This window comes from Xenopus laevis, chromosome 6L (assembly GCF_017654675.1).
Source record: "Xenopus laevis strain J_2021 chromosome 6L, Xenopus_laevis_v10.1, whole genome shotgun sequence".
Classification (NCBI taxonomy): domain Eukaryota; kingdom Metazoa; phylum Chordata; class Amphibia; order Anura; family Pipidae; genus Xenopus; species Xenopus laevis.
The window spans coordinates 99,802,046-99,829,291 of NC_054381.1; the positions used below are offsets into that span (position 1 = coordinate 99,802,046).

At 41.5% G+C, this 27,246-nt stretch overlaps 1 pseudogene; it reads left to right on the plus strand.

The window, feature by feature from the left end:
• LOC108718534 overlaps nt 1-27,246 on the plus strand; it is a 544,081-nt pseudogene that overhangs the window by 34,128 nt on the left and 482,707 nt on the right.

Below are 27,246 nucleotides of genomic sequence, written 5' to 3' on the forward strand. Positions count from 1 at the left end.
TCAGAATCTACATCATAGTAAAAGTAAACTCGAACAACCATTTTAAGTACTTTCCCTGTTACATGGCATGCTGTAATGTACAGGTACGGGATCCATTATCTGGAAACCAGTTATTCAGAAAGCTTCTAATTACAGGCCATCTGTCTCCCATAGACTCTATTTTATCTAAATAATCCAACATTTTTAAAAACTATTTCCTATATTCTGTAATAAAACAGAACCTTGTACTTGATCTGAACTAAAATATAATTAATCCTTATTTTGGCAAAGGCAGTCTATTGGGTTTATTTAATGTTTACATGATTTTCTAGTAGAATTAAAGGGGTTGTTTACCTTTAAGTTAACTTTTAGTAAGATGTTGTCACGAGCGCCGCCCGGAGCAGGTCCAAGAGCTCCGGGCGGCGCGTCCTCTCCTGCCGGCGTCGCTCCCAAGATGGCGGCGCCCATGGCCGCCACGTGGGTAAGCGGCGCCGGCGCGATGACGTCAGTGCGCCGACGTCGGCGCAAGGACGTCAATGACGTCACTAAGGCGCCAAATTCAAATAAAAAGCCTGTTTAGACGCCAGAATGGCGCCCAAGTATAGGATTACCTTCCCTAAAGTGTATCCTGGGTTTCCTGTGTACCTTATTGCCAAATCTTGTTCCTGATCTGTTTCCTGACCCCTTTGCCTGGACTTTGGACCTTGTTGTATTCTGCCTGCCTGTGAACTCTTGCCTGATCCTGACTATTCTTCGTTTAACCCTTTGGACACCGCGACCTTGTTCCCTCAAGAGGGCTTCCTCCTTGATCCTGACAACCTCCCTGGAGGGAGCTCCCGGCTCCCTGACATTATACTTGGGCCATGGATCCTTCTGAGGAAGCCACACCTCATGTCGGACGAGCGCTCCGCGGACTGGCATCCCGCATGGAGGACTACGAAAACCAGCAGGTTCGCATTGGGCAAGCACTCGATGTCCTGCTGGCTCAAGTGCCTTCTGCGTCCTCCACTGCTCCACCTACTGGGGATCCCCCCATGGCGGCAGCCCCCACGAACACAAGCTACCCGACAGGTGAGCCTCGCATTCCACCTCCCCCTCGTTTCAGTGGGGACCCACAAGCCTGCAGGGGATTTGCCACGCAATGCCAAATTCAATTTGAGTTCCAACCCACACAGTTTCCTAGCGAGCGTTCCAAGGTGGGGTATGTGATGTCTCGATTGGAAGGCAAGCCACTAGAGTGGGCCACGTCTCTTTGGGAGAAGAATTCCCCGCTGACTTTTGATGTTAAAGACTTTCTCCAGGCTTTTCGTATAGTTTTTGATGCTCCAGGTCGGGTTACGAACGCCCCTGCCCGTCTCTTGCAGCTCCGGCAAGGAAGCCGCAGTGTCAATGAGTATGCTATAGACTTCCGAACACTGATGGCGGAGACTTCCTGGTGTGATGACGCTTACAAGGCCGTATACTACCAAGGCCTATCCATCCGCATCAAAGATGATCTCGTCTCCAGAGAGACTCCTGACACCCTGGAAGGGTTGATCGCTCTATCCATTAAGGTGGACACTCGTCTCAGAGAGCACCAGGTGGAGAGAGAGCGCAGTAGACGATTTTCTCCCATGTTGGCCCCTCGCTTTCAAAGGCCGATTCTGCAAACACCCGCTGTTCCTGTGACCCATGTGTCGACGTCTCCCTTGGAGGAACCCATGCAAGTAGGAAAGACTCGCCTCTCCGAGCAGGAAAGACTCCGAAGACGTATGGCAGGTCTCTGTTTATACTGTGGTGGGCATTCCCATTTTGCCAACGCCTGTCCTGCCAAAGCCAAGAGTTTTGTACCCCGAGGTATGTCTCAGGTTTATCATGTAGGGGGCATCACTCGAGGTTCTCTGGAGAAGTATCAAGAAAATTCACGCAGGCTTCTTCTTCCTTTGCAGATTCACCTGGCAAGTAAGTCTATCTTCGAAAGGGCCTTCCTCGACTCCGGAGCGGATGGCAATTTCATGGATGCCTTTTTTGCCGAACGCATGAAGATTCCTCTGCTTCCATTGTCTTCTCCCCTGCGAATTACTGCCATAGATGACAAACCCCTGGAGTTTGAATTCGTCACAAAGTTCACGGCGGAACTATCTGTACAAGTTGGGGCGCTGCATCAAGAAAAACTTTCATTCTTCATCATCCCCTGTCCTTCTACTCCAGTGATATTGGGTCTTCCATGGTTACGTCTGCATAACCCCACCATAGACTGGTCCACTGGGCAGATCTCTCGTTGGAGTTCATTTTGCCTGCAACATTGCCTTCCGCCAAAACCCCTCGAGAAGGTGAATGTCTCCTCTGCGGAATTAAAGACTTTGCCCTCCACTTACAAGGGATTTTCCGATGTATTTTGTAAAAAGTCTGCAGAGTTCCTTCCCCCACATCGCTCCTACGACTGTCCGGTTGAACTCCTGCCTGGAGCTATGCCCCCCAGAGGGCGCACCTACCCTCTCTCTCCTGCAGAGACTACCGCTATGAAGGAGTACATCCAAGAAAATCTCCAGCGGGGGTTTATCCGCCCTTCTACCTCTCCTGCAGGGGCTGGGTTCTTCTTCGTGGAGAAGAAGGACGGAGGCCTTCGGCCTTGTATAGACTATCGGGGTCTGAATAAGATCACCGTGAAAAACAGATACCCTCTGCCCCTGATTGCCGAGCTCTTTGACCAGCTGAAAGGGGCAAAGATTTTCTCCAAGTTGGATCTCCGGGGGGCCTACAACCTCATTCGCATCCGGGAGGGTGACGAATGGAAGACGGCATTCAACACTCGGGATGGGCACTATGAATATCTCGTTATGCCCTTCGGCCTATGCAATGCCCCTGCCGTCTTCCAGGAGTTTGTGAATGATGTGTTCCGAGATCTCCTAGGAAGGTTCGTAGTCGTATACTTGGACGACATCCTGATCTTTTCCAAGGACCTTGAAAGTCATCGCTCCCAGGTGAAGGAGGTACTCTCTCGTCTGAGGAAGAACTCTCTCTTCGCCAAGTTGGAGAAGTGTGTTTTCGAGGTATCCAAGATCCCCTTCCTAGGATACATTATCTCTCCAGAGGGATTTGAGATGGACCCCGTGAAAGTGTCGGCCATCCAGGAGTGGCCTCTCCCACTGAGTACCAAAGCAATCCAGAGATTCATCGGATTTGCTAATTATTATCGACAGTTCATCCGGGGGTTCTCTTCCCGCATTGCACCTATCCTGGCCCTCATCCGAAAAGGGGGTAAACCCAGCCTGTGGCCTCCATCTGCCATAGAAGCCTTTCAGTCCTTGAAAGAGGCCTTCACGTCTGCTCCTGTTCTTCGACATCCCAATCCTGCACTACCCTTCTGCATCGAAGTTGATGCTTCTGAAGTCGGAGCCGGAGCTATCCTGTCTCAGAGACACTCCTCTGATGGAAAATTGCACCCCTGTGCGTTTTTCTCCAAGAAGTTCTCATCCGCAGAGCAGAACTATGATGTCGGAAATCGAGAACTCCTGGCAGTCAAGCTTGCCCTTGAAGAATGGCGTCACCTCCTGGAGGGTTCTGAAATTCCTGTCCAGATTTTCACTGATCACAAAAATCTGGAGTTCATACAGTCCCTCAAGAGGCTAAATCCCAGACAAGCCAGGTGGGCCCTTTTCTTTTCCCGATTTAACTTTGTTTTGACTTATCGCCCAGGTTCCAAAATCTGAAGGCCGACGCCTTGTCTCGTAGCTTCACTCCAGTGGACCGTGACCCTGAGAGACAGGAACCAATCATTCCACAAGTCAAGATCATTGCCTCTCTGTATCCCCAATTTGCCGACCAGATTCTGGCTGGGCAGTCCTCGGCTCCTCAAGATACTCCGATTGGCATGGCCTTCGTCCCTCCAGAACTTCGCCTGGCCATCCTGCAACAAACCCACTGCTCCAGGCAAGCTGGACATCCTGGTCCGGCCAAGACCCTTGAACTTTTGAGGCGCCTAGTCTGGTGGCCTGATATCCGCAAGGATGTAAAGGACTTTGTGGCTGCTTGTAATGTCTGCGCCACTTCTAAGCCTAGCCATTCCCGCCCCAGTGGGTTGTTACAGCCTTTGCCGATACCCTCTCGTCCATGGACGCACCTCTCTATGGACTTTATTGTCGAACTTCCTCCCTCCGGTGGGAATACTGTGATCTGGGTTGTTATTGACCGCTTCTCCAAAATGGCCCATTTCATCCCTCTGAAGAAGTTGCCCTCTGCGGTGGAGTTGTCCCAGCTATTTATCCAGTACATCTTCCGCCTGCATGGTTTCCCGGTGGAGATCGTCTCCGATAGAGGCACCCAGTTTACTGCCAAATTCTGGCGTTCCCTATGCAAAGACCTGGGAATTGTTCTTCAGTTTTCATCTGCATACCATCCGCAGACGAATGGGGCAGCTGAACGTGTCAACCAAGCCCTGGAACAGTTCCTGAGGAACCACGTATCCCTCTGCCAGGATGACTGGTCTGATCTCCTCCCATGGGCGGAATTCGCTCATAATAATGCTTGTCATTCCTCTACAGGGAGGTCTCCGTTCATGTCGGTGTATGGTCTGCATCCTCAAGCTTTTCCCCAAGACTTTGTGCTATCTGATGTCCCGGCTGCTGACGACTCCGCAGCCCATATGTCTGCTATTTGGGCTGCTACCAAGTTGAACCTAGAGAAGAGCGCTCTTGTTCATAAGACTTTCGCGGATCGTCGTCGAAGATCCTCTCCTCCCTACAAGGTGGGTGATAATGTCTGGCTCTCTTCCAGGAATATCCGGTTGAAGATACCATCTCCCAAGTTGGGTCCAAAATTCTTGGGTCCATTTCCCATCTTGGAGATAATCAACCCTGTGGCTGTCAGACTCCAACTGCCACCAGAGATGAGAATCCCCAACGTGTTCCACGTGTCTCTGGTGAAACCCGCCATCACCAACCGGTTCTCTGGCGGTCAATCTCCTCCTCCTGCCATCTCTGTGGAGGGTCAACTCGAGTACGAGGTGGAGAGAATCCTAGACTCCAGGATCTCCAGAGGGTCTCTTCAGTACCTCATTCAGTGGAGGGGCTTTGGCCCTGAAGAATGCTCCTGGGAAGGTCACCGTGATGTTCACGCTCCTCGTCTGGTGAGGGAGTTCCACTCCAAATTTCCCCAGAAGCCAAATCCTGGTGGTCCGGAGGCCCCCCGTGAGGGGGGGGGTACTGTCACGAGCGCCGCCCGGAGCAGGTCCAAGAGCTCCGGGCGGCGCGTCCTCTCCTGCCGGCGTCGCTCCCAAGATGGCGGCGCCCATGGCCGCCACGTGGGTAAGCGGCGCCGGCGCGATGACGTCAGTGCGCCGACGTCGGCGCAAGGACGTCAATGACGTCACTAAGGCGCCAAATTCAAATAAAAAGCCTGTTTAGACGCCAGAATGGCGCCCAAGTATAGGATTACCTTCCCTAAAGTGTATCCTGGGTTTCCTGTGTACCTTATTGCCAAATCTTGTTCCTGATCTGTTTCCTGACCCCTTTGCCTGGACTTTGGACCTTGTTGTATTCTGCCTGCCTGTGAACTCTTGCCTGATCCTGACTATTCTTCGTTTAACCCTTTGGACACCGCGACCTTGTTCCCTCAAGAGGGCTTCCTCCTTGATCCTGACAACCTCCCTGGAGGGAGCTCCCGGCTCCCTGACAGATGTAGAGCAGTGATCCCCAACCAGTGGCCCGTGAGCAACATGTTGCTCACCAACCCCTTGGGTGTTGTTACCAGTGGCCTCAAAGCTGGTGCTTATTTTTGAATTACTGGCTTGAAAGCAAGTTTTGTAGCATAAAAACCAGGGTTATGGCCAAATCGAGCCTCCTGTAGGCTGCCAATTAATCAACTAAAAAGCCATTCGTATCCTTTATTTGGCACTCCCACAATTTTTTTTAAATGTTGGTGTTGTTCCCCAACTCTTTTTTACATTTAATGTGGCTCATAGCCGAAAAAATGTTGATGTAGATGCATTGATTTGAATAAGACACTGAAATATGAATAGGAGAGGGCTGGAATAGAAAGATGAGTAATAAAAAGTAGCAATAACATGTGTAGCCTTACAGATCATTTGTTTTTTAGATGACCCCCATTTGAAAGCTGGAAAGAGTCAGAAGGAGAAGGCAAATAATTGAAAAACTATCTATATATATATATATATATATATATATATATATATATATATATATATATATATATATATATATATATATATATAAAAATTTATGAAAACAAATTAAAAAGTTGCTTAGAATGGCCTATTCTATAATATACTAAATGTTTACTTGAAAGTGAATCACCCCTTTAAGGTATGAAGATAAAATTATCCGTTATACAGAAAATCCCATGTCAAGAGTATTCTGGAAAACAGGTCCTTACCTGTATTTAATAAGGGCCCAGTTGACCCTTGCAATTTCCTGCAAAATTGCATGTAATGCCTGTAGTTTAATGGTATCACTCTGTGCAAACGATGAGGATATTCTGTGACTGGCATCTTTCTGCTGTCCAGGAACCCAAGTGATATTACTCACTTCTCACTAGCTTGATAACCCACAGCCCCCCAGGCTTATTTTTAGGGAATTATAAAGCCATAGGAGGGCTATGAGAGGTAATAAAGAAGCACATGAACAACTATTGCATTGCAGTGCAGTGTAATGACCAAAATCTGATCTGAATCTACATTTTTTTTATGTTGACAAGTAGTAGAGCATTTTGGTTTTTTTGCAGTCTCCAACCTCTTCTGTAGAGTATTCATTCCATGGAAGTTGAAAACCTAGTGTGGAACCCCAATGGGCCAAATCGATTGTCTAAAGCCAGTCCTGAAGGATGTTAAAAAGGGAATGCATAAGTAAAACGTGCTGGCTGTCCCAGCTCTCTAATGTCTCTTTATATATTCCAGTGCTCACATCCCCTGGTGGCCATTTAAAAGTACAGCTGTTTTCTAGCCGCTCACATGGGAGCTTGTTAATTTTCTTTTTCCTACTAGCTTTGCATGGCAGAGTATAATAATAAAATGTTAACTGGCTGCTCCGTTACAGTTTATTTTTCTTTTTAATGGTTAAATTAACACGTATGTGGTTATCAAGATGGATCGACCATCATTACTGGTGTAGGAAATTACAACTGTACATGTTTAGTAGAGGGGATGCACTAAAGGCTAGCATTTTTTCCCATACCCTTCTGTTATTTAGTAAGTGCTGGACTAGGTCCCACACTGCTTTATAAATGGCAGAGGCGATGTGTCCTCAGGTAACACTTCTGGTATTGATATACTTAAATAAATTGCTGGAAATAGTCTGTGCACAGTTTCTTTTTTCTTTCTGGCACTGGAAAAGAATATGCTCTTGTTTTTTTCCCCTACCAAGTTTCTTCAGTAAACTTTAATTCTAAATATGTCTATAGACAAATTACTTTCTGGACTGTATTTGGCATTTTCTTTTTTCCAGATGGCACTGGGCCGAGATGAGGCTTCCTGTACAGATGCTTTCGTTGCTGTAGCAGTGCTTGATTAGGAAATATATGAGCAAAACCATTGAGCTGATATCCTAGGTTCCTGACACGTCCAAGGGCTGATAATAGCTGGTTCCTTATTGTTTCTTGCAAAGCATGGCCAATGAAACCTTTCAGATCATTTGCTTTTGCACTTAAAGAATATATGCTGATATTAAACTCTTCCCTATAGGTAAAACATGAGAAAGGGAAATTTTTTTTGGCTGGCATAGATTAAAGGGGGCAGTATTACCTCATTTTCCAACATTAGTTTGGCTTGAGCCAAACTCATATTTTACAATTTTCTTCAATTAAGACGTTTATTTTTTTACTAAACAGGGCAACATCGGAAATTACTGTTGTATTCTATTTCCTGGTTCATACACATGCAATCATAGTAGATCAGTAGTCCCCAGATAAACCCTCTGTATAAACAAAACCCCACCCTTCAACCCAGCTGCAGTCTTTGCTTGTCTTTCAGTTGAAAGTCATCAGCCAGAGCGCGTCTCAGTTGACTGGTCACGTATTTTGATTGTGCTCATAGGGATAGGAACAAGAATGTGACTGACTGATTACACATTGTTTGCCTAATAGGGCAGGGAAGGGTTCATTACGTCATAGAAAGTGCATTTACATCATCTTCCAGTTTTTGCAATGACCTTCTATGTAGAGTTATATCATGTTATGTACATTTTTTGTCCTTTTAAGTACAACTGAGTTAAGCCCTACCTTTATGGCATTCAAGTTACAGTATAATCAAACTGCTGGGAATCACTGTATCACCCATTTTAACTATTGACATTAATAAACACTAGTGATTCATGACTTTTGTGTATTGTTTTATATTGGCTTTTTAGCACCCACTGTAGATGCTTTGCCGAATACTTGGAGCAAACAGATCATTACTATATTATGCATAAAATAGAAGTCAAAATGCCCCCCCCGTCTGCCTGTCGTCTCTTCTGAACTAGTTGACAATTGGCCATGAGTTCAGAAATGCTAATTAGAGTGTTTCTGAACTGCAACCCCCAGCCAGGGTTCCTAGTAGCAGAAAACTGCACCGGCCTGGGGCACTTGAGAGCGAGCGATACGCTTCATTCCATCTTTATTCTGGTGGGTGCGCCACTGGACTTTGAAGAAAGAAGAAGGAAGGAAGAGGATCGCTGAATGTAAGTGCCCCAGGCCAATGCATTTTTCTGCTAACATTAACCCCGGCTGGGGGTATCCGTTAAGTCATTACAATACTTAGTGGGTGCTCTAACATTTGACATTTTGGATTGGAGCCAGGGCCGGAACTAGGGGTAGGCAGAGTAGGCACGTGCCTAGGGCGCAAAGCTGGAGGGGCGTCAGGCACCTACCTGCTCTGTCGCCTACCCCGTGTCCTGTCCCTTCTTTCCCCGACGGTCGCTGTTATGTTTCGCGTAAATGCGCGCTGGAGCCAATTTTCGCACATGCACGCGGGAGCCAAGTTTTGCCCAAGCGTGGTGAAGCCAAGTTTCGCGCATGCGCAGTACTGAGCCGGCACCGTTTGGAGCTTTCCTTCTCCTTTTAAAGGAGAGCATCACATTTAAATTTTCAGTACATTATAGATCAACACACAAAATAAAATGAAAACAATTAATTTCCGATATGGTAAAGAGCCCTTAAATACGACAAGACTCTACTGAACGCATGTTGGTCAACTGTGTGACGCTAGGGATGTGCGAATTTGACCCATTTCGTTTCGTCAAAAATTTGCAGACGTCGAAATGTCACCGACGGCCATTAAAGTCTATGGGCGTCAACTTTTTGCGCGCGCCATTTTTTTTGGACGTGTCTATTTTTTTTTTTGGACGCAAGATGCCATACAAGTCTATGGGCGTCATTTCCGTGGCGAAACAAGGCAAAAAATTCGCCCATCCCTATGTGACGCTCAAGGGCTGAAATCTTTTGCAGCTCTAACTGAGAATAACCTTCAAAGAAGAATGTGGTTCAGATATTTACAGATCTGACATGCAGCCAATAGTCAATTTCCAGACCCCCCCCCCAAGGTAACCCTGTCTCGGCTAGATGAGCTATTAAGATCGCCCAATCATAAGCAATTGGTATCTCGGATTTACTCAACCCTTAATACTCAGAGGTAACCCTTTTGCACAATGGTACACCAAATGGACCTCGGATCTCCCACAACTAGACTCTGATGATACAGTGCCGTACAATTCATGGGACATATCTCACACCGGCCAGACTGCATTCAGTGGGTCTTAAGCCAGACAATCTATGTTTTAAATGTGGAACAAGTCCAGGTACATTCCTACATGTATTCTGAACCTGCCCACTGAACGATACATTTTGGAGAAAAGTGGTGGCATTTGTAGTTGAAGCTTTAGACATTTCAAAGTGCAATCCCCAGAAGCATGTATATTGGGTTTAGTGGAGAATATTGTCCAGGATAAATACCAACTCACCATCCTGAGACTCCTTTATTTCTATACCATGAAAACTATTATCCTTCCTAACTTGGAAGTTGCCCACTTCACCCACCTTACAGAAATGGAAATATATAATAAAACAAGCACTCCCCCTCTACAAGCTAACATATATTAGTAGAGGCTGCCCAGATAAATTTGAGAAAGTCTGGGGCGTATGGGTTGATATGAATGATACGAAAACACCCCAAGAATCTAACTAGCAAAACCACATACATACTTGGGAACAGTTGCCAATGCAAGCTCACACGGCCCAAATCCCCCCCGTGCTCCCCAGTTTGAGTGTTAGAGTTCGAAAATAAAAAGAAGGATTTGCTCTTCGACTGTGGAAAACATTGATTTAAAGATGGCTCTGAGCATTTTGGTGAAGGGTTGCTCAACCCATTTGAATAATAAACAATGTATACTTCGAATATTATTGTGAAATTATTCTTTATTTCTGTAAGTTGAAGATGCATCCAATAAATAAAACTTTTTAAAAAGAAAAAATGAAACCAATTGTGTACAATTGCATATTATCTTGGAATACCTCTGTCTACGTCATCATCAATTTTAAGGCGAGCTACCTCTTTAATGTTCCCTTGTTTTGCTATGTATTCATTCTTTCATTCTTTACACATTGCTTTTATAGGAAATCCATACTATGTTTTGAAGCCCAAAGTAAGAGTTAAAACCCATGAGCCAAAATAACTATAAACAAAATGGCTGCTTCCAAAAAGCCTATTTTAATCATACTTATCCCATCAGAAGGCCATCTGTTTTACAATTTGTAGCTTAAAGCGGTGACATTAACGTAACAGAATGACTAGGATACATGCAGTGAAAGATACACTACTGTAAGTTTTGTGTAATAATGCTACTTTCATTGATCTATATATGCTATATAGTCAGTGCAGACAGCCTCTGAGTTCATATTTGGGTAGCTTTATACATATTGAAGCAATTAAGTTATAAATTGCTATGACTGCTCAGTTTAATTTGATTTGGGTTAAGCAAATAATATATAGGTTGCCAACACTGTTTTACATTTTTATACTTTTAAGCATATATACATTAATGTTAGCATTTTAAGCCTTCATTTTCCACGTAAAGAAATGTGCAGTCCAACAGATTAAAGGTTGATAGAAGAGGTTACACTCGACTTGTGAAAATGAAAAATTCAGTATGTTCTTTATATCATAGAAATAAGGAACTAAATATGTTAAATTATAAATTCTGTACTGTTTCCCACTCAGCAGTCTATCTTAATGCAGAAGTTCGAGTCATGTTTTGTTTAACAGGTTAGAGATTATGGTGTTTGCTCCCTTTGCTAAGTGTCCTTAGAATAGCTAACTGACACAAAGCTGTGTGATAGTGAAACATAACTTGATTTTCAGACATGCTTTTTAATTGAATATATTTAGAAAGTTTTGGACCATGGATATATTAATCATTCATAGGTTATAATATACATAATAATATTTGTAACTATGTCAGATGTCTCACAAATAAGGGAAAATCAAAAAACCTTCAGTAAATAAAAAAAGCTAATCTAGATTTAAAAAATTCAAAAAAACAAACAAAAAAAACAAAGCAGAATCCACCGTGGACTGAATACAAAGCTGCTCATAGAATTTCCATGTTGTACTCCAAAGGTGCTCAGTTATAGCATGTACCTAATCTGACTCAGATCCAAAACTGAATCCCTCCTGTGGCTGTTCTCCGTTAGTGGCTACATCTTGAATTAAAAGAAACGTCCTGTACTGCATTCTATATACAGGTATGGGACCTATTATCTATGCTCAGGACCTGGAGTTTTCTGTATCTTTCCATAATTTGGATTTCCATACTGTAAGTTTATAAAAAAAAAAAACTAAACAGTAAATAAACCCAACAGGATTGTTTTTTCCTTCAATAAGGATTAATTATATCTTAATTGTAATCAAGTACAGAGTTCTGTTTTATTATTACAGAGAAGATGTAAAAACAAGTGAACAACACTCTCCGGGAGGTAGGCATATCAATATCCAAGTCTACCATAAAGAGAAGACTGCATGGAAGTAAATACCGAGGGTGCACTGCAAGATGCAAGCCACTCATAAGCATCAAGAATAGAAAGGCTAGATCGGACTTTGCAAAAAACATCAAAAAAAGCCAGCACAGTTCTGGAAAAACATTTTTTGGACAGATGAAACCAAGATCAACACTACCAGAATGATGGCAAGAAAAATGTATCTGTTAAACATGGCGGAGGAAACCCAGAATCTAGTGATGTCCATGAGTTCAAGACTTCAGGCTGTCCTTGCCAGCAAAGGGTTTTCAACCAAATATTAGAAATTAACATTTTATTTTCAGTTTTTTAATTTGTCCAATTACTTTTGAGCCCCTGAAATGAAGTGATGTCCTTATTTTCAGAGAAAACAACCCCAACCTTGACAGTCTACCTTCAATGTAAGTCTTCCATCCCTCTAACCAGTTTGGTTGCACGTCTCTGCACTCTCTCCAGCTCATTTATATCCCTCTTAAGGACTGGAGTCCAAAACTGCACTGCATGCTCCAGATGAGGCCTTACCAGGGACCTATAAAGGGGCAAAATGATGTTTTCATCACTTGAGTTACACTGCCCGCAGTTTGGTTACCCATATTTTGTCAGTCTGCCTAAGGTTGCATGGGATCCGATTTAAGGGCTGAAGTTTTAAAAACGTGTTTATATATACATTTTGAATGAAATTGGCCAGTCATGGTTTTGCAAATCTCTTTAATACAATAGCTATTATTAATCTCCAATGTGCCTTAAGCTGGCCATAGTTGTTGAGATTTTTAAATCCTCATTGTGAGATCACGATTTTCTTGGAACGATTGTACTAATTGACCATCAACTAAAAAGACCAATTTGCCAGGAAAACAAAGGGTAGCTGCCTGCTTGGCCCTGCAAACATAGATAGATTGCACTGGGACCGACAAAGATTTTTTAACCTGGCCGATCAATTTCCTGACAGATGTCTGCCGAAAAATCGTAAGATGTACAATCGTTCGAGTCCCACTGACTGCACGATAATTTCGAAGGATTGGCCGGACTTCGATAAAATCGGTCGTTCGGCAAGAAGAATCGTCGCATCTATGGGGAGCTGTACTAAGTGCAAGATTGTGACTCTGAACCATGAGCAATTTTTATATTTTACCGCATCTTAAACTGTTGTTTCTCTGCTAGTCTCATAGGATTCCCAAAGACTGAGATAGCAACAATTGGAGGAAATACACAGTCGGCCTTGTAAAAAGTCAATAAAATGCTAGAAGGTACAATTTAATAAGAGCTTGGACATATCTGGCTCATGTGGATTCTATGTATTTTAATTCCTCTGAAAGCTGGAAAATAGAGTTTAAATCCAATTTCTCTGGGGAATCCGGTATCTGGACTTAAGCAAGGTCTTTGAAATCGATGATTTGCTTCTGGGTTTTACATAATACAGTCACAAGATGCAGTCAAAATTATCTTTAAAGTGAGAATAAACAGTAAACATTTTCATTTCTGAGTAAACAAGAGCATTGTTCAATAGGCCTTTAAACTATGTGAATTAATTAACATTTGGTTTATGTAAAAAGGAGTCAACTTTAACTTCATTTGGATTTGCAAACTTCATTAGTGCAGTGCCCGTGGAATACATTTTACATATTTATGCATGCAATCTCTGGACCTAGTGACTTGAGAGCTATATTTGCTGCAGGAAGGATTTATACCAGGCGCTTAAATTTTTTGGGCAGGGGCCAATGTAGACTTAGATGATCCTGTCTAGCCATTCTCACACTGCAGTGACTGTGTCTATTACACCAGAGTGAAACCTACCTCTGATTTTAATTAATACAACTTCCCAACCACTGCACTATCTCACTTTTCTTGGAGAAGTCAATAGCGGCGAATAGCAACTAGTCTCTATCTTAAACCTGCTATTATATAGTTCCATTGCCTATTCCCACTGCTACAATAGGCACCATCTCCCCCTACTATACCTGCTATCCCACAGTCACAGTCCTTACCAGAGGCTTGTCTCTATACTGCTACTATAGGCAGCAACTCACCATACTGTACCTGCTATGCTAAAACATCTTCCTGGATAAAATAGACACCATATCGCCCTACTATACCTGGTGTTCAACACTCACAATCCTTTGCAATATTCCCAGTGCTATAGGTTTTGTTGTGCTACCCACATAGTTATTAAGCTTTTCCATTCTTTTACTCCCTAAAGTTGCTGCTCTGTGGGGTCCCAATATGCATTCTGGGTTGTAGCCCCTACTTGAACCCTTTCCTAAAGTGGGTTGTGCTTTAAAGCAGCTTACACTATATATGATTTAGATGATGGCATATCTATAACCACTAATTACTTATTCAATGAGTGTTTTGATTTTTCAGCTAACACAGAATTAGTAATAAACTCACTGAAGTGTATCCAGCTAGAACCACATTATTATCCTTTATTGACTCTTTGGGTTAAATATGAAAAAAGCTCATATATAAAGGATAATAATGTAATAAATATTAAAAATAATGTAATAAAAAAATGCCAGAACAACCAGTTTGGTCTGTGTGTGGCCACCAATAGTGCTTACAAAGTAAATTTGCACAAAACTGAATTATTTAATTTATTTAAAACCAGTTTATTGATTTTTCAGGCTAAATATGAAAACGGCTCCCGTTTATACTGGTTTTAAATTAATTCAGTTTTGTGCAAATTTACTTTGTAAGCACTATTGGTGGCCACACACAGACCAAACTGGTTTTTCAGTAATTTTATTTAGATTTCTGCGATTATCAGCCTGTACACTTAGAGAAAAAAAATGTGTACACTTAGCAGCTTCTGGCTCCCTGACCTTTGGCTTGTACAATGATTTGTTGCACCAAAGCAGGGAAGAGCAGAAATACTGATATTTTAACCTCTTCCCTTAGATCAATAGGCAGCCTCTAGCGCTGAAAGGATTAAACACATTTATTTAAGAAGCAGTTCAGTAGGGTTCATCTTCAAAGGAGTAGCAGAAGTTTTGCCATGTTCGCTATTGGACAAACTAGTATTTGAAAAGAGCAAGGTCAAAATGACCTTCCAGTACTTAAGAATATTGCAATACTGATAAAACACGGTAAGGCTGTTTCAAGTTGTGTGTTACAGAAAACATGCTATCTCTGGAAGGCTTGGTACTTTGGTGTGAGACCAATAATTAACCACAAAGCTACTCAAGCGAATGCCATATCTCAATGAACTATTCTGTGCCTTGTTAGTGATAAATTACTATTGTTTTGTTGACTTTGCGTTAGGAGATAAAATGTTCTCTACCACATGCTCTGATTGCAACACAATGTACTCAATAATAATGAGTGGGTTCTAAGCTCTGCCAGCTCCCTCAGTGATAAACTATTAAAAAACTATAACATGAATCTGTTCAGAAAAACCCCTGACTTTGATGTTTTGGAACTGTCTCACAAGCCAGCAAAGTACAGTTAGTTTTTATTTCTCTATGTCAAATACCAAAGCCTTATAGTGACTGTTGTCATTTTCCAGGATAATAACATTGTTGCATACTCTTATTACAGTTTCATTTAAGAACAGAAGGAAGGATGAATGGTGCATTATACTAGTTCACAAGAGATCTGTTTCTGTTTGGTAAAAAAACTGAAGCTTTGGCAATAATTGATCAGCAGCAGGGAAGCCGAACACAATTGCAATGTATCATGCAGTGGCTCAACATCATAAAAAATGTGAATGTCCACAAATGGCCCATTCAGATCTCTGACCTCAACCTAAGTGAGGACTGGTAGCATTACCTGATTTCTGTACTAGTGATCATATGTGATACTGCTGAATCTAAACAACCTAGAGCAAATGTGCCTAAAAGAATGGCCAGAATCACCCCCAAACTAAGTTGATAGCTTAAAAATAGCAAATCAGTCTCCAGAGGAATAACTGTATGTGATTATTCACTGAAGAAATGTCTTGAACAGTGTGATGACCAACGTATTTTTCTCATACTTGGGTATCCTATTTATCATACCCAACTGCCCATACTTGAGCTGGTATAATATGCCAACTGCTCCTCCTGACCAAGTAAGTAGCTTATTGGTGTGTATATATATATATGTATATATATATATATATATATATGTATATATATATATATATATATATATATGTATATGTATATATATATATATATATATATATATATATATAATATATATATATATATATACACACACACACAGTGGTGTGAAAAACTATTTGCCCCCTTCCTGATTTCTTATTCTTTTGCATGTTTATCACACTTAAATGTTTCTGCTCATCAAAAACCGTTAACTATTAGTCAAAGATAACATAATTGAACACAAAATGTAGTTTTTAAATGAAGGTTTACGTTATTAAGGGAGAAAAAAAAACTCCAAATCTACATGGGCCTGTGTGAAAAAGTGATTGCCCCTCTTGTTAAAAAATAACTTAACTGTGGTTTATCACACCTGAGTTCAATTTCAAAGGTTATAAAGCCATTTCTAAAGCTTTGGGACTCCAGCGAACCACAGTGAGAGCCATTATCCACAAATGGCAAAAACATGGAACAGTGGTGAACCTTCCCAGGAGTGGCCGGCCGACCAAAATTACCCCAAGAGCGCAGAGACAACTCATCCGAGAGGCCACAAAAGACCCCAGGACAACATCTAAAGAACTGCAGGCCTCACTTGCCTCAATTAAGGTCAGTGTTCACGACTCCACCATAAGAAAGAGACTGGGCAAAAACGGCCTGCATGGCAGATTTCCAAGGCGCAAACCACTTTTAAGCAAAAAGAACATTAAGGCTCGTCTCAATTTTGCTAAAAAACATCTCAATGATTGCCAAGACTTTTGGGAAAATACCTTGTGGACCGACGAGACAAAAGTTGAACTTTTTGGAAGGTGCGCGTCCCGTTACATCTGGCGTAAAAGTAACACAGCATTTCAGAAAAAGAACATCATACCAACTGTAAAATATGGTGGTGGTAGTGTGATGGTCTGGGGTTGTTTTGCTGCTTCAGAACCTGGAAGACTTGCTGTGATAGATGGAACCATGAATTCTACTGTCTACCAAAAAATCCTGAAGGAGAATGTCCGGCCATCTGTTCGTCAACTCAAGCTGAAGCGATCTTGGGTGCTGCAGCAGGACAATGACCCAAAACACACCAGCAAATCCACCTCTGAATGGCTGAAGAAAAACAAAATGAAGACTTTGGAGTGGCCTAGTCAAAGTCCTGACCTGAATCCTATTGAGATGTTGTGGCATGACCTTAAAAAGGCGGTTCATGCTAGAAAACCCTCAAATAAAGCTGAATTACAACAATTCTGCAAAGATGAGTGGGCCAAAATTCCTCCAGAGCACTGTAAAAGACTCGTTGCAAGTTATCGCAAACGCTTGATTGCAGTTATTGCTGCTAAGGGTGGCCCAACCAGTTATTAGGTTCAGGGGGCAATTACTTTTTCACACAGGTTTGTATTTCTTTTCTCCCTAAATAATAAAAACCCTCATTTAAAAACTGCATTTTGTGTTTACTTGTGTTATTTTTGACTAATAGTTAAATGTGTTTGACGATCAGAAACATTTTGTGTGACAAACATGCAAAAGAATAAGAAATCAGGAAGGGGGCAAATAGTTTTTCACACCACTGTGTATATAGAGAGAGAGAGAGAGAGAGAGAGAGAGAGAGAGAGAGAGAGAGAGAGATATATAGATATCTATAGATATCTATAGATATCTATAGATATCTATCTCTTTAAAGAAGAGCTACAAGTAAAATCGAAGCGTTGTTGCAAATTGTTACCTGGTACTCCAGGCTGGTGCTAGTGTTAACTAAAAAACAGCACTGTTCCAGGTTATTTCTGTAGAAGCTCATACCATCTTCTTTGGCTTTGGCTGCTTGTGTTCTCTTTTTTTTTTTTTCCAGTCCAGGCAGATGAAGCAGTATCTGAACTCGCAAAAAGTTGTCCCTTTCATTCTACAGTGTATACGCCTGCCTGGACTCAGAAAAAAGAAAACGGAAGCAGTAGAAGCTAGCAGCAAATACGTTTCTGCAGAAGTACCCTGGGACGGGGTCCTTTTTAGCAATCGGGAGAACCAGCCCTTTCTAAAAAAAATTGTTTAATTAGGTTAAACGTTTAATGTTCATTCCTCTGTTTGGTGTGTTGGGCTAGCAGCTCAATAACTGAGTTTCAGACTTTGAACTATTAAAATTGTCTACATTAATTGCATCAAATGTGGGAAGTGGAGACACCAGTAGGACTGAGAGAAAAGCTGCTGCAGTTTGCACTATAAATGTGCTTGCTGAAAGTCTGCTAGCTCCCTTTTATAAACACAGTCAGTATTGTTTTCTTGTATCTCTAATGCACTACTGCATTTCACTGTAACATATTATTTCTGATAGTTTGGAGATAAATGGCAGATGAGAGAGGTCTAATTGACTGATGTCTGTTTCCAGTTCAGCCTTCCAAAAAAGTCTTATCTGCTTAAATTTCAGGGAAGAATGAAGTCAGAACTGTCATGCTCCCAAAAGTTAGCCTTATAATACCTTTCACATACTGCTAGTATGCACAGTTCTACTCTAGTTGGTTGTGTTACATTGAGATCTTCTCGTGTGTTTTCTTTGAGGTTGAGAAATGAATCTGTAAAATAAAATAAAATAAGGCATCACTTACATACTGTAGAAAAGCTGTAAGTAGGCTGTAAATTCTGCCCTATTAATTTTTGCTGCAGGTTTAGGTGTGGGACCTGACTGTGTAGTTATACTGGGATTGTACTGATTATATAATTACTTGTTAATGTCATAGCATAATCAACATTTTGAATTGGATTCTTACATCTGCTTATATCGCAGTACATACTCAATCTGGGACACAAGGCGTTATGTTTTATGTATTATGTTTTACAAGAGGGGGTACTTTATTCAATATATATATATATATATATACAAATTGGCGCCAAACATGGTATATATATATATATATATATATATATATATATATATATATATATATATATATATATATATATATATATATATATATATATATATACCATGTTTGGCGCCAATTTGTGTATATAATGAGTGCCATGTTTGTGCACTGTTTGGTTTCTGTTCCCTGAGGAAGGTTCTAATATAAAACCGAAACGTTGAATAAAATAAACCTGCTCTAACCAGCACTTTTGTTTCTTTGATTTTGATGATTTGGGAGTGCTGACACCAGCGCTATTGTACAATTACTTTTTTGCTCTGGCACCCATACCTCGCTATTCTTTTGGTTGTGCGCTCCATACTCTGCTTCTACATGACTTTACCCCTACTTAGGGGTATTCTCTTGGATTCGCACCCAGCGCTATGAACTTTGTGTGAGTTTAAGGATTTATTAAACTACACTAAAAGGCTTTCATCGTTACTATTCGATTACTCTGAGGTTTATTGTGGGAACCTTTTCTAGACAGCGGGACAACTCTGCACTGATACTACCGGGAGGAAGTGGTCACCTACACGGCACACCATATACCAGAGGATGGCAGATGACCTCACACAACACACATTCGACAAACTCAAAAAAGTAGCAGATGATTATAAAAATAAACGAGTATACGGGTGGCTACTGGGACTCAAATCTGACAATTTTAGGGTTCCACTTAGAAGACGTCGACTACCTAGGACCCTATGCACAGTGGACAGCTCAGACCAGTCAACAGATTCTGACACAGCCACAGACAATAGCACCCCCAAATCTTTTTTAGGGGTGAAGACACGTTCGAAAAAGGCAGTAGACAGAGAAGGAGGAAGCGGGCCCACACGAGATGAGGAGGCCGTAAATCCAAGAGGAAAACCCCCCAGGGGCAGGAGAATATAGTATTCAACCTCAGCAAACACATCCTCACACCAGGGGAGATATCACTACTATCTAAGGGCCTGTCTTTTGTCCCCTGTAATAAACCTGATACGTTAGATCTTCTAGTTGATACCCATAGGTTTCAAAGGAAACGCAAACTCATGGAACATTTTAGAGACACCCGCACAGATATGAGGCCAGTATTTAAAAAGAAAAGTACTTTCGATCCCCCGAATACACCGGCACCTATTAAGACGTTCAGTAAAATCATCAGCAGAGATATTAGAGACACGCAAGGCAATATTCCAATATCCAACAACCTCTCCCCGCTGGAAAGACAAGCTATCAAGACCCTGAAAGGTGACAACGACTTGGTTATCAGACCAGCAGATAAGGGGGGGGGGGTGCCATAGTATTGCTAAATTACATGTTCTATCGAAATGAACTGTTGGGCCAATTATCAGACACTATGACGTATAGACTACTCCCTGGTGACCCCACTGGCAATTTCAAAAGGGAACTGGATGGGATACTTACAAGCGCCTTGGGAGTTGGGTGGATCGACCAGACCACCTTTGACTACCTTGTCACTGACTTTCCCCGTACCCCGATTATCTACACATTGCCAAAGGTTCACAAGTCCCTATCAGCCCCGCCGGGCAGACCCATTATCTTGGCAGTTGGTTCCCTCTACCAATCTATATCAACATTCATTGACCACTTTCTACAACCAATAGTACAATCTATGCCATCATATACACAGGACTCAAGTCATGTAATTAGAAGACTTAAGGGTTTGGCTACTATCCCCCCCTAACTGCATACTGTTGACAATGGATGTAAAGAGTCTATATACTATTATCCCACATGACCAGGGGATTTCTGCCTGTAGGAAAGCTCTGCTCTCACCACACTCCAGGACTGTACCTACTGAATTCCTCCTCCATTTGCTTGAATTGACTCTGACCCGCAATTTCTTCTGATTTGAAAAATCTTACTACCTTCAGGTTCTCAGGCCCTCCCATGGGAAGTGCGCTCGCGCCTTCCTATGCGAACCTCTTCATGCTTGAATTCGAAACCACCCACATTTTACCACTATCAGGGAAAGAAATACTCACTTATTTTCGTTATATTGACGATCTGTTTTTAATAGGGTGTGACACTGAGGAGTCATTGTTGTCATTCCATCAGTATTTGAACAATTTGGTCTGTCCAATTAAATTGACTATAAACCATGATAAAAACAACATTGACTTTCTTGACCTTAATATTTTCCTGGAGAACTCACATCTAGGGACCAGACTTTTCAGAAAATCTACAGATCGCAATTCAGTGTTGCATGCACGCAGTAACCATCCCCCGGCTACGATTAAAGGGATTCCCTACTCACAGTTCCTGAGAGTAATACGTAACAATAGCTCCAGGGAAAACGCATTACTACAAGCACAAGAGATGTTTTCCAGATTCCTTGAAAGAGGATACTCAGAGGAATTACTTAACACACAACTTGCAAGGGCCCTCAAGAACTCGCAGACGAGTTTGCTGGCCAAGAGACCAGCAACGGACAATTCGGTTTCCCCTTTAATCTTTACCACCACCTTCAACTCTGCATCTCAAAAACTCAACAAGCATCAAAAGAAATTGGCCTATGCTAAATATGGATGAAACGTTAGCCCTATATCACATGGAAAAACCACTGTTGGGCTATAGAAGAGACCGGAGCTTGAGAGACCTTTTAGTCCGCACTGACTTCCTGAAAATGGCATCTACTAACACGATTTGGCTTAATAAACAAACAAAACTTGGATGTTACAAATGTCCAAACGGTGTTACCTGTAGATGCTTACTCACGGGTATCGACTTCCCCCATCCCCACACGGGAAAAAGATTTAAAATACTACACAGTCTAAGCTGTACATCATCTTTTGTTGTTTATTTCATTACTTGCCCATGTGGCCTCTACTATGTTGGCAAAACAAGCACCACCCTGAAGGAACGAATCAGTAACCACAGATCAGCTATTAGCAAAGCACTTAAGGAGGGAAAAGCTTTACAACCTGTTGCAAAACATTTCCTACAGCAGGGACATTCACTACCTACCTTTCGGTGCATGGCAATTGACTTTCAGCCCCCCCTTGATAGGGGTGGGAATCGTGACCAGGCACTACTAAGAAGGGAGTCCAGATGGATCCATAGACTGGACACAGTGACCCCTCGTGGTCTTAATGAGACTTTACCCTTAGGATGCTTTATGTGACATAGCTAACGGAATTCAGTATATTTCCTATAACCACCCCGCTACTCCTCTTATGCATTGCTTCCTAATGTGCCCCTCCGTTTGTGCATTGTGTCCCGTTTGTCATAGAATACAACAGTTCAGTACCCTTATTACCGCTTTTCTACTATCGTAATGTCATGCCTGGGTGAAGCTGTTAGGTTTGATTTTGCCCCATTACTGATGCTAACGCTATATGTGCCTTCAGTTAAGACCTACTGTGAATACCCATACCCTATATGTGGATGAATGACCGCTCATGAGAGAGAGCGCATTTCCGCAGCAATTGTTGCCTCCATTGGCCCCCTTGTTGTAGGCACAGGCTTATGCGGTGCTGAGATGGGTGCATGGTTTGCTTTAACTAGCAGACCGTGCTGCCCCCACTCTCCGCCTTGAAGCCCAGCGGTCGTATGTGCAATGGTGAAATACAGGAGGTTGGCGCTGACACGGGTCAATCGGGCATTGGATTGGGTAGACAGTCAGCTTTAACTAGCTGACTGTGTCCCATCCATGTCCTGTAAGGCACCCCTGAAGTTTAGCGCACCCGTACACCTGCACAACGCTAGGCACTCTGCCATAGCCATGGAGAAACCGCTGTCACGAGCGCTTTGTATTGCGTTGCCCGGCAACGCTACTATGCGTCTTCTCTCTGCACTGTACGGCGCTGTAATCCGTTCCGGTCCACAGCTAAGGGTGCAGGTCGGGTTGCGATACCGGATCCTGGGGGCTTCGTTACTCACCTGCTTCAGGAGCCTGGCAGACACACGCAATGCGGTATTGTTTTTAACATCTCCCAACACACTTGAGTGTTTTATTCTATACACTTCTCAATGTTTGTGGGTTGCTAGGCATGCCTAGCAACCATGTTTGGCGCCAATTTGTGTATATAATGAGCGCCATGTTTGTGCACTGTTTGGTTTCTGTTCCCTGAGGAAGGTTCTAATATAGAACCGAAACGTTGGATAAAATAAACCTGCTCTAACCAGCACTTTTGTTTCTTTGATTTTGATGATTTGGGAGTGCCGACACCAGCGCTATTGTACAATTACTTTTTTGCTCTGGCACCCATACCTCGCTATTCTTTTTGTTGTGCGCTCCATACTCTGCTTATATATATATATATATATATATATATATATATATATATATATATATATATATATATATATATATATATATATATTTATTTATTTCATACGAGTATACATCTTTATCCGCCTTTTTGGTGCCACCGGGGGACCTTTCTCCTTGAGATATATATATATATATATACTGTTCAGTTTATTTGTGCAAGAAGCCCTATCTGGTAGTCTTCTCCATACTCTACTATAAAGTGCATATTATTGTGCTTATATATATATATATATATATATATATATATATATATATATATATCCACAAAAAATGTAAATAGTTTAACTTGGCCAACTAATTTTTTTCTGGTACAAATAACTTGCCAACATCTATGTAGAACTGAAAATGCATTAAAATGGTTACAAATGCCACAAAATCACCAAAAATGTAATGTAAATGTATACAAAAAAAAAAAATGAAATTGGTGGAGTGCATGATATGTTTGACGAAACATTTTTCTGCTACCTGGAAATGAAGTCATGGGCAAATTCTCACCTGAAGCCGCTGAATGCTGTGAATGTGCAAATGCTCCACTATGACAATCAGTGAATGCTACTGTACATGCACACGTCTGGATTTAATGAGAATCATGAAGAATTGTGAAACATTGGGGGAATATGGTAGAGTGACGGGAGACTGGAGGAAGGGGGCTAAATCTGGGTAACTCAGATTTAGGTGGGATCAAGTATACTTTCTCCTATGCTACACTGTTTTATGAATAAACCATACCTAGTTACTTAGCAGTTTAAAGTTGCAATGACACCCTGCAGCTGTTGGTGAGGAACCAGAATTGTTTTTATTCTTGTCCTGGCTTTGTTTTAAACATCATAAAAAGATTCAGGATGAAAAACAGATACTTCCCCAGCAAGTTCACCCCTCTATTTACATGATCTCTATTTAGCTTCTGCTTGATCAAACAGAAGGCAAATTGATATGATGTAGTGATATGATGTAGTCTTGCTGCTTGATCTGAACCATGTAGACTTTCTTAGCCTAAATAATAGTACAGGCATGGAACCTGTTAAACAGAATGCTCAGGACCTGGGGTTTTCCAGATAATGGATCTTTCTGTAATTTGAATCTCTACACAAGTCTAGTAAAGATAATTTAAATATAAACACAATCAGATTATTTTTACTCCACTAAGGATTAATTATATTTTAGTTGGGATCAATTACAAGATACTATTCTATTAGTAGAATTCTATTCAGTTACTTGAATACACTGTGGATGTTTGTTTGTTTTTGCTCCTGACGAAGATCCCCGTGGGGGATCGAAACGTTGAGGCTTAAAGGAACAGTAACGTCAAAAAATAAGTGTTTTAAAGTAATGAAAATATAATGTAGTGTTGCCCTGCACTGGTAAAACTGCTGTGTTTGCTTAAGAAACACTACTATAGTTTATATAAATGAGCTGCTGTGTAGCAATGGGGGCAGCCATTCAAAGGAGAAAAAGCTCAAGTTACACAGCAGATAGCAAATAAGCTCTGTCTGTCTAATGGTGTTATCTGTTATCCACTATTTAACCTGTGCCATATAGCCGTTTTTCAATTTCAGCCATTGCTCCACAGCAGCTTGTTTATATGAACTGTAGTAGTGTTTCTGAAGCAAACAGATCAGTTTTACCAGTGCAGGGCAACACTACCTGATATTTTCATTACTTTAAAACTCTTAAATTTTTTGGTGTTACTGTTCCTTTAATAATACATTTTCTTTTGTTTTTTTACTAAAACCCTGTGAGTGACGCAATCCTTGTTCACTGCTTATTTCCTATGCTGGCACCCAGGTATTAATTTTGTCTACGGAGTGCACCATTCCTTTGGTTTTATATATATATATCTATACATACACACACAAGGTATATGTATTTTCTTTTTACTGCTGGGTTAACATTTGGATTTACAGGTTACTTCAGGAGAACAGGCATGTTTATGCCTTGTTGGAAATGGTCCAGCCCTCGGAATGCTTGTATAGATTATTTTGATAAAGATCATTTATTTGATCCTGGAGAGGATTTTCAAATTGCAGTTGTTGCTGCCCTGAAGTCTGCATGAAAGAGAGAAGTAGGCATTAAAAGAAAAAAAGTGTTCTGAGACTTTTGGACATACCGTTGCTGCTTTGCATCTGATTTGCATATTTGCTTCTGCAAACCTTTGCTTGATTGGCAGTAACCTGAAAGTACTATTTCTATGATCCACTTAGTATATAACCTCTTAGATAAGGGCTTTGTGTTGTGTGTTAGCTTTTCCTACTTGGCCAAATTGAAGAACACTGGATGTTTAACATGGTCACTTATTAAAGAGGCCACAAAACATTTTATTAAATAAATGGGAAGTTCACTTAAATTGTTTTATATAATCTAAGCAACGCTGTATTTATTGGCCCATCTGGCTTTTGCAACCAGAAAGTGTTCATTTATTTTGTACTTTATTTGATTCAAACCACTGCATAGTTGTTAGGTTTAAAGCCCTGGCTAACAGATACGAGTTTTAGAGCTTTGTGGCGAGGTGCGGGACCAAAAAAAAAATGAACACCTAGGTACATTAACATCAATCTGCCTTTGTGATTATATGAAGAACTGTGTTCTTAGAACTCACACGTCTTCTGTATATTTGTCTAATTATACAGTATATTTATATCCAGTCAGTTCCCCACGGCTCCTGAGCAACAGTTCACCTTTACAAAAAGTTTGATTTGGGGCTCATTTATAAACACTGGGCAAATTTGCACCTTGGCAGCAACCCATAGTAACAAATCAGTGTTTAGGTCTATTCAGCCATCCACAGGTTGAACACTGAAAGAAATAGTTTGATTGGTTGCCATTGGTCACTGCCCAAGAGCACATTTGTTTATAAATGACCCCCATCATTTTCTACAATTTTTTTTTTTTTAATTGGCTTATTCCCCCCCCCCCTTTTATGACATTGATTTTGAAACTGTTTAATTGTGATGAAGTTTCTGTACAGGATGAGAGAATTGTCAGGGACTTTTGTATCAACTGTAACTAGGGTTGCCACCTTTACTAAAAAATATTACCGGCCAGTGGGGGGCGGGCACCAAAAGGGGTGGTCCGTGATGCAAAAGGGGCGGAGCTATCTGGTGTGCCACAAAAGGGGCGGAGCAACATCGCCAAGGTGTCCACAGCGCTGGAAGAAAAGGTAAGTTCTGTGCGAATTGGGGGCAGGCCAGGGGCTTTTTTTAAAGGGTATTACAAATTACCTGCAACTGCATTGCCGGTAAATTTGTAATACTGGCCCCGGCCTTGGCAGGTGTTTTACCGGCTAGGCCAGTAAAATACCAGCCGGGTGGCAACTCTAACTGTAACACATGCTCTGTGGCCAAATTTAGTAATATTTGGGGAGCATGCTCCATAGGGCAGAAGCATCAGCTGTTGCCCAACAATATCCACTACTGTATCTGTATTAAATCTTAGTTATCTGGCTTACTGAGCTACCCCTGAGGAATGTAAGAAAAAAAATTATAAAAGTATTCTTTAGAAGAATTATAGAAAATGAAAGACATTAGGGAAAATGACAATATTTGTTGTGTAATATTTGAGAATACATTTTGTTACGGTGAACTGACCTTTTAGGAATCCAAACTGGAATGGTCAAAGTGATTTTCAATTTCTTCCAGGTTTAAAGATTCTTTTTTTAATGTTCACTTAAGAATGACATTTTTGTAGCATGTAGGAAGAAATCTAAGCAACACAGTGATTACTGAGCTTTCTCTCTGCTTATGTCACTAACTATAGCAAGCAAAAAATACAGTCATAATGGCACTAATTTGTTTGTGCTGTTCTTCCGCAAACCTGTCTCATTTCTAAAAAATAGTTTGAACAGAATGCAGAAACTTGGACTCTATGTTTAATATCTATGTTATTTACTACTTTGCAGAGAAGCCAGAGCAAGCGGATTTATGGCTGCTGAACAGTTGCACTGTGAAGAGTCCAGCTGAGGACCACTTCAGGAACTCCATTAAGTAAGTGCTGCACTTTTTCACAGAGATATAAATGATCATATAGGATCATATAGTATACTCAAAACAAGAGTAAA